Consider the following 8112-nt stretch of genomic DNA (forward strand, 5'->3'; position numbering starts at 1 on the left):
TCATCTGATCCCTTATCGCATGCCACGGCCATGAAGCCGCACAGTCCGAAGAAGGCGGAAGGAGAGGAGGGACAGGCGAACTGATGCACTGATCCTGCCCATCAATCACACCCTCGCAGTCCCAATAAATAAGACACCGAGGGGCGTTGTGTGGGTCAGGGCGGCCGCAGAGGCGCAGCCAGCCAAACAATGATGCCAGAAGACGGGCAGCGCTACCAAGGGGGTTGCAGCGTGTCATTACAAAGGAAAGTCACACCCCCGGGACGGTTAAATGGTCACACAGAGGACACATTTCAGACGTGTTTTCAGTTCCACATGTGCGAGGAGAATACGTTTCTGAGCCACCTTGCACACATGCAGCATTACCGCTGTACAAGGTGGCTGGATAACGTAAAAACGCCTGGGGGAGGGGGGACAGGTTCCCTTCAATTTCAGTTCTTGTGTCTGCGTGGCTTTTGCAGGACACGTTGCCGGCTGCACAGCAGGGGAACAGCTGGCGGTGCTGGACCCCACTGACACATTGGCTGGTGTTTTTCTCTGTGCAGCTAGCACATCTGGGCAAAAACTGGCGGTGTTAGAGCCCAGGGTCAGCAGGAGGAGCAGGGGGAGCGGAGTGTAGGCCGAAGCCTGCACTCGAGCAAGTTGAAAGGAAACCTTTAACACCCCCCCCCCCAGGCGTTTGTAGCTGAAAGAGCCATTGTGTACAGCACTAATGCTGGAAAAGGTAAACTTAGCTCTTTTAATTATGGTCCTTGTACATGCGGAACCAAACATTTATGAAATGTGTCTCCTCACAGCGTTAAACCGTCCGGTAGGTGGAACTTTCCTTTGTCGTGTGACGCAGCACAGCCATCATTTTTACCCCCTTGGCGCCGTGCGCCCACTCCTCAGCGTTGTTTGAATCTGTCCCGGAGCCTGCGCTGTTAGGTTAGCCCTTGGCCATGCACACATGTTGCGCTGCCCGTCTTCTGACCTCATTTGGTGTCAGGCTGGCTGCGCCTGTGCGGGTGCGCTGGCCGAGATCCCGCCTCGCAGTGTCGTCTAATGTAATCCCACCGCGGGCCTGTGATCCGTGCCCGTGCGCAGTGCATATCCTGTCCTCTCACTCCCCTCCCTACGGCTTTTTCAGACTGTGCGTTGTCACGGCCGTGGCATGCTATTAGGGACCAGCTGACATCGCACAGTCTGAAGAAGCCGTAGGGAGGGGAGTGAGAGGAGAGGATATGCACTGCGCACGGGCACGGATCACAGGCCCGCGGTGGGATTACATTAGACGACACTGCGAGGCGGGATCTCGACCAGCGCACCCGCACAGGCGCAGCCAGCCTGACACCAAATGAGGTCAGAAGACGGGCAGCGCAACATGTGTGCATGGCCAAGGGCTAACCTAACAGCGCAGGCTCCGGGACAGATTCAAACAACGCTGAGGAGTGGGCGCACGGCGCCAAGGGGGTAAAAATGATGGCTGTGCTGCGTCACACGACAAAGGAAAGTTCCACCTACCGGACGGTTTAACGCTGTGTGGGGACACATTTCATAAGTGTTAGGTTCAGCATGTGCAAGGAGCATCACGAAAAGAGGCACTTTTTCCCTTTGCATTATTACTGCTGCACAAGGTGGCTCCTTCAGTAACAAACGCCTGGGGGGGGGGGGGGTCAGGTTCCCTTACATTTAACTTGTTGTGTCTGCGTGGCGGTCGCAGTACACGTTGCCGTATACACAGCAGGGGAACAGCTGGCGGTGCTGAACCCCACTAACACATTGGCGAGGTGTTTGGCTCTGTGCGTACAGCACTTCTGGACGGCAACTAGCGGTGTTGGAGCCCAGGGACAGGTGGAGGAGGAGGAGGTAGGAGGAGGTTGGAGGAGGTAGGAGGGATTGCCACACACACAGCAGGGGAACAGCTGACGTTACTGAACCCCAATAACAGAGGAGCGACTGTTGACTGTGCGTACAGCACTTCTGGACGGCAACTAGCGGTGTTGGAGCCCAGGGACAGGTGGAGGAGGAGGAGTTTGGATGAGGTTGGAGGAGGTTGGAGGGATTGCCACACACACAGCAGGGGAACAGCTGACGTTACTGAACCCCAATAACAGAGGAGGGACTGTTGACTGTGCGTACAGCACTTCTGGACGGCAACTGGCGGTGTTGGAGCCCAGGGACAGGTGGAGGAGGAAGGAGGAGGTAGGAGGGATTGCCACACACACAGCAGGGGAACAGCTGACGTTACTGAACCCCAATAACAGAGGAGCGACTGTTGACTGTGCGTACAGCACTTCTGGACGGCAACTAGCGGTGTTGGAGCCCAGGGACAGGTGGAGGAGGAGGAGTTTGGATGAGGTTGGAGGAGGTTGGAGGGATTGCCACACACACAGCAGGGGAACAGCTGACGTTACTGAACCCCAATAACAGAGGAGCGACTGTTGACTGTGCGTACAGCACTTCTGGACGGCAACTGGCGGTGTTGGAGCCCAGGGACAGGTGGAGGAGGAAGGAGGAGGTAGGAGGGATTGCCACACACACAGCAGGGGAACAGCTGACGTTACTGAACCCCAATAACAGAGGAGCGACTGTTGACTGTGCGTACAGCACTTCTGGACGGCAACTAGCGGTGTTGGAGCCCAGGGACAGGTGGAGGAGGAGGAGTTTGGATGAGGTTGGAGGAGGTTGGAGGGATTGCCACACACACAGCAGGGGAACAGCTGACGTTACTGAACCCCAATAACAGAGGAGGGACTGTTGACTGTGCGTACAGCACTTCTGGACGGCAACTGGCGGTGTTGGAGCCCAGGGACAGGTGGAGGAGGAAGGAGGAGGTAGGAGGGATTGCCACACACACAGCAGGGGAACAGCTGACGTTACTGAACCCCAATAACAGAGGAGCGACTGTTGACTGTGCGTACAGCACTTCTGGACGGCAACTAGCGGTGTTGGAGCCCAGGGACAGGTGGAGGAGGAGGAGTTTGGATGAGGTTGGAGGAGGTTGGAGGGATTGCCACACACACAGCAGGGGAACAGCTGACGTTACTGAACCCCAATAACAGAGGAGGGACTGTTGACTGTGCGTACAGCACTTCTGGACGGCAACTGGCGGTGTTGGAGCCCAGGGACAGGTGGAGGAGGAGGAGGTAGGAGGAGGTTGGAGGAGGTAGGAGGGATTGCCACACACACAGCAGGGGAACAGCTGACGTTACTGAACCCCAATAACAGAGGAGCGACTGTTGACTGTGCGTACAGCACTTCTGGACGGCAACTAGCGGTGTTGGAGCCCAGGGACAGGTGGAGGAGGAGGAGTTTGGATGAGGTTGGAGGAGGTTGGAGGGATTGCCACACACACAGCAGGGGAACAGCTGACGTTACTGAACCCCAATAACAGAGGAGGGACTGTTGACTGTGCGTACAGCACTTCTGGACGGCAACTGGCGGTGTTGGAGCCCAGGGACAGGTGGAGGAGGAAGGAGGAGGTAGGAGGGATTGCCACACACACAGCAGGGGAACAGCTGACGTTACTGAACCCCAATAACAGAGGAGCGACTGTTGACTGTGCGTACAGCACTTCTGGACGGCAACTAGCGGTGTTGGAGCCCAGGGACAGGTGGAGGAGGAGGAGTTTGGATGAGGTTGGAGGAGGTTGGAGGGATTGCCACACACACAGCAGGGGAACAGCTGACGTTACTGAACCCCAATAACAGAGGAGGGACTGTTGACTGTGCGTACAGCACTTCTGGACGGCAACTGGCGGTGTTGGAGCCCAGGGACAGGTGGAGGAGGAAGGAGGAGGTAGGAGGGATTGCCACACACACAGCAGGGGAACAGCTGACGTTACTGAACCCCAATAACAGAGGAGGGACTGTTGACTGTGCGTACAGCACTTCTGGACGGCAACTGGCGGTGTTGGAGCCCAGGGACAGGTGGAGGAGGAGGAGGTAGGAGGAGGTTGGAGGAGGTAGGAGGGATTGCCACACACACAGCAGGGGAACAGCTGACGTTACTGAACCCCAATAACAGAGGAGGGACTGTTGACTGTGCGTACAGCACTTCTGGACGGCAACTAGCGGTGTTGGAGCCCAGGGACAGGTGGAGGAGGAGGAGGTAGGAGGAGGTTGGAGGAGGTAGGAGGGATTGCCACACACACAGCAGGGGAACAGCTGACGTTACTGAACCCCAATAACAGAGGAGGGACTGTTGACTGTGCGTACAGCACTTCTGGACGGCAACTAGCGGTGTTGGAGCCCAGGGACAGGTGGAGGAGGAGGAGTTTGGATGAGGTTGGAGGAGGTTGGAGGGATTGCCACACACACAGCAGGGGAACAGCTGACGTTACTGAACCCCAATAACAGAGGAGGGACTGTTGACTGTGCGTACAGCACTTCTGGACGGCAACTGGCGGTGTTGGAGCCCAGGGACAGGTGGAGGAGGAAGGAGGAGGTAGGAGGGATTGCCACACACACAGCAGGGGAACAGCTGACGTTACTGAACCCCAATAACAGAGGAGGGACTGTTGACTGTGCGTACAGCACTTCTGGACGGCAACTGGCGGTGTTGGAGCCCAGGGACAGGTGGAGGAGGAGGAGGTAGGAGGAGGTTGGAGGAGGTAGGAGGGATTGCCACACACACAGCAGGGGAACAGCTGACGTTACTGAACCCCAATAACAGAGGAGGGACTGTTGACTGTGCGTACAGCACTTCTGGACGGCAACTAGCGGTGTTGGAGCCCAGGGACAGGTGGAGGAGGAGGAGGTAGGAGGAGGTTGGAGGAGGTTGGAGGGATTGCCACACACACAGCAGGGGAACAGCTGACGTTACTGAACCCCAATAACAGAGGAGGGACTGTTGACTGTGCGTACAGCACTTCTGGACGGCAACTGGCGGTGTTGGAGCCCAGGGACAGGTGGAGGAGGTAGGAGGAGGTAGGAGGGATTGCCACACACACAGCAGGGGAACAGCTGACGTTACTGAACCCCAATAACAGAGGAGGGACTGTTGACTGTGCGTACAGCACTTCTGGACGGCAACTAGCGGTGTTGGAGCCCAGGGACAGGTGGAGGAGGAGGAGTTTGGATGAGGTTGGAGGAGGTTGGAGGGATTGCCACACACACAGCAGGGGAACAGCTGACGTTACTGAACCCCAATAACAGAGGAGGGACTGTTGACTGTGCGTACAGCACTTCTGGACGGCAACTGGCGGTGTTGGAGCCCAGGGACAGGTGGAGGAGGAAGGAGGAGGTAGGAGGGATTGCCACACACACAGCAGGGGAACAGCTGACGTTACTGAACCCCAATAACAGAGGAGGGACTGTTGACTGTGCGTACAGCACTTCTGGACGGCAACTGGCGGTGTTGGAGCCCAGGGACAGGTGGAGGAGGAGGAGGTAGGAGGAGGTTGGAGGAGGTTGGAGGGATTGCCACACACACAGCAGGGGAACAGCTGACGTTACTGAACCCCAATAACAGAGGAGGGACTGTTGACTGTGCGTACAGCACTTCTGGACGGCAACTGGCGGTGTTGGAGCCCAGGGACAGGTGGAGGAGGTAGGAGGAGGTAGGAGGGATTGCCACACACACAGCAGGGGAACAGCTGACGTTACTGAACCCCAATAACAGAGGAGGGACTGTTGACTGTGCGTACAGCACTTCTGGACGGCAACTGGCGGTGTTGGAGCCCAGGGACAGGTGGAGGAGGAGGAGGTAGGAGGAGGTTGGAGGAGGTAGGAGGGATTGCCACACACACAGCAGGGGAACAGCTGACGTTACTGAACCCCAATAACAGAGGAGCGACTGTTGACTGTGCGTACAGCACTTCTGGACGGCAACTAGCGGTGTTGGAGCCCAGGGACAGGTGGAGGAGGAGGAGTTTGGATGAGGTTGGAGGAGGTTGGAGGGATTGCCACACACACAGCAGGGGAACAGCTGACGTTACTGAACCCCAATAACAGAGGAGCGACTGTTGACTGTGCGTACAGCACTACCAGGCAACAACTAGCGGTGTTGGAGCCCAGGGACAGGTGGAGAAGCAGAGGAACACAATGTAGGCCGAAGCCTGATTGGAGAAAGGGAACCTTTAACCCCCCCCCCCCAAGGCATTTGTAGCTGAAAGAGCCAGCTTGTGCAGCTCAAAAGATGCAAAAGGAAAAGGTGGCTCTTTTAATTATGCTCCTTGCAAGCACAGAACTAAACACTTATAAAATGTGTCCCCTGAAACCGTGAAACTGTCCCGGAGGTGGGACTTTCCTTCGTAATATGACGCAGCACAGCTGTCATTCCTACCCCCTCGGCGCCGTGCCCCGGCTCCTCATCGTTGTTTGATTCCGTCCCGGAGCCTGCGCTGTTAGGTTATCCCTTGGCCAGGCACACTTAGCGCTGCCCATCTTCTGACATCATTTGGTGTCAGGCTGGCTGCGCTTGTGCGGCCGCGCTGTCCGAGAGCCCGCCTCGCAGTGTGGTCTAATGTAATCCCACCGCGGGCCTGGGATCAGTGGCCATGCGCAGTGCATATCCTCGCCTCTCGCTCCCCTCCCTACGGCTTTTTCAGACTGTGCGCTGCCACGGCCGTGGCATGCTATTACGGATCAGCTGGCACCGCACAGTCTGAAGAAGCCGTAGGGAGTGGAGCGAGAGGCGAGGATATGCACTGCGCATGGCCACTGATCCCAGGCCCGCGGTGGGATTACATTAGACCACACTGCGAGGCGGGCTCTCGGACAGCGCGGCCGCACAGGCGCAGCCAGCCTGACACCAAATGATGTCAGAAGATGGGCAGCGCTAAGTGTGCCTGGCCAAGGGATAACATAACAGCGCAGGCTCCGGGACGGAATCAAACAACGATGAGGAGCCGGGGCACGGCGCCGAGGGGGTAGGAATGACAGCTGTGCTGCGTCATATTACGAAGGAAAGTCCCACCTCCGGGACGGTTTTACGGTATCAGTGGACACATTTTATAAGTGTTAAGTTCTGCGTGTGCAAGGAGCATAATGAAAATAGCTACCTTTTCCTTGTGCAGCATTACTGCTGCACAAGGTGGCTCTTTCAGTAACAAACGCCTTGGGGGGGGGGGGGGACAGGTTCCCTTACATTTCAGTTGTGTCAGCGTGGCGGTCGCAGGACACATTGCCGGCTACACAGCTGGGGATCAGCTGACGTTACTGAAACCCAATAACACTGGGTCGTATGTTTTGACTGTGCAGATGGCACTTCTGAGCCTCAACTGGCGTTGTTGGAGCCCAGGAATGTAAGTTCAGGTGGTTGAAAGATGAACACAACAGGAGACCTGGATAACGTATACAGTGACCTAATTATTTAATCAGGAGGAGGAGTGGCAAATTCCTGCGAGATCCAGGCCTTGTTCATTTTCAGGAAAGTAAGCCGGTCAACGTTATCGGAGGATAGTCGCATGCGACGGTCAGTTAGTACACCACCTGCAGCACTAAAGACACGTTCCGATAATACACTGGCCGCAGGGCAAGACAGCACCTCCAATGCATACTGGCTTAGCTCTGGCCATGTATCCAGCTTTGAGACCCAAAACTTGAAAGGGGAAGAGCCGTCTGGGAGTACAGCAAGAGGGCAAGACATGTAGTCTGTCACCATCTGACGGAACCGTTGCCTCCTGCTGACTGGAGCCGTCTGTGATGGTGTAGACTTTTGTGGGGGGCACACAAAACTGTGCCACAGTTGGGCCATACTGGTCTTGCCTTGGGCAGAGGCACTGCTTCTGCTCCCTCTTTGTGCAGAGCCTCCACCACTGCCTGGACGCACTGAGCTGCTTTGGAATGCACTAGCAGCACTTCTCTCAGTTGGAATGGAGAAGATGATGGAACTGACCAGTGTGTCTTGGTACTCCCGCATTTTTCGCTCCCGGTTCAACGGTGTGATGAGGCTTTCTACGTTGTCCCGGTAGCGAGGATCGAGGAGGGTGAACACCCAGTAATCAGACATGTTGAGAATGTGGTCGATGCGGCGGTCGTTTCTCAGGCACTGCAGCATGTAATCCACCATGTGCTGCAGACTGCCAACTGCCCAAGAAACGCTGTCCCCAGCTGGAGGCGTGATCTCTGCCCGCTCGTCATCACCCCACCCTCGCTGTACACACTGAGTACTGGACAATTGTGTAAC

Source organism: Ranitomeya variabilis, chromosome 4 (genome assembly GCF_051348905.1).
Source record: "Ranitomeya variabilis isolate aRanVar5 chromosome 4, aRanVar5.hap1, whole genome shotgun sequence".
Classification (NCBI taxonomy): Eukaryota; Metazoa; Chordata; class Amphibia; order Anura; family Dendrobatidae; genus Ranitomeya; species Ranitomeya variabilis.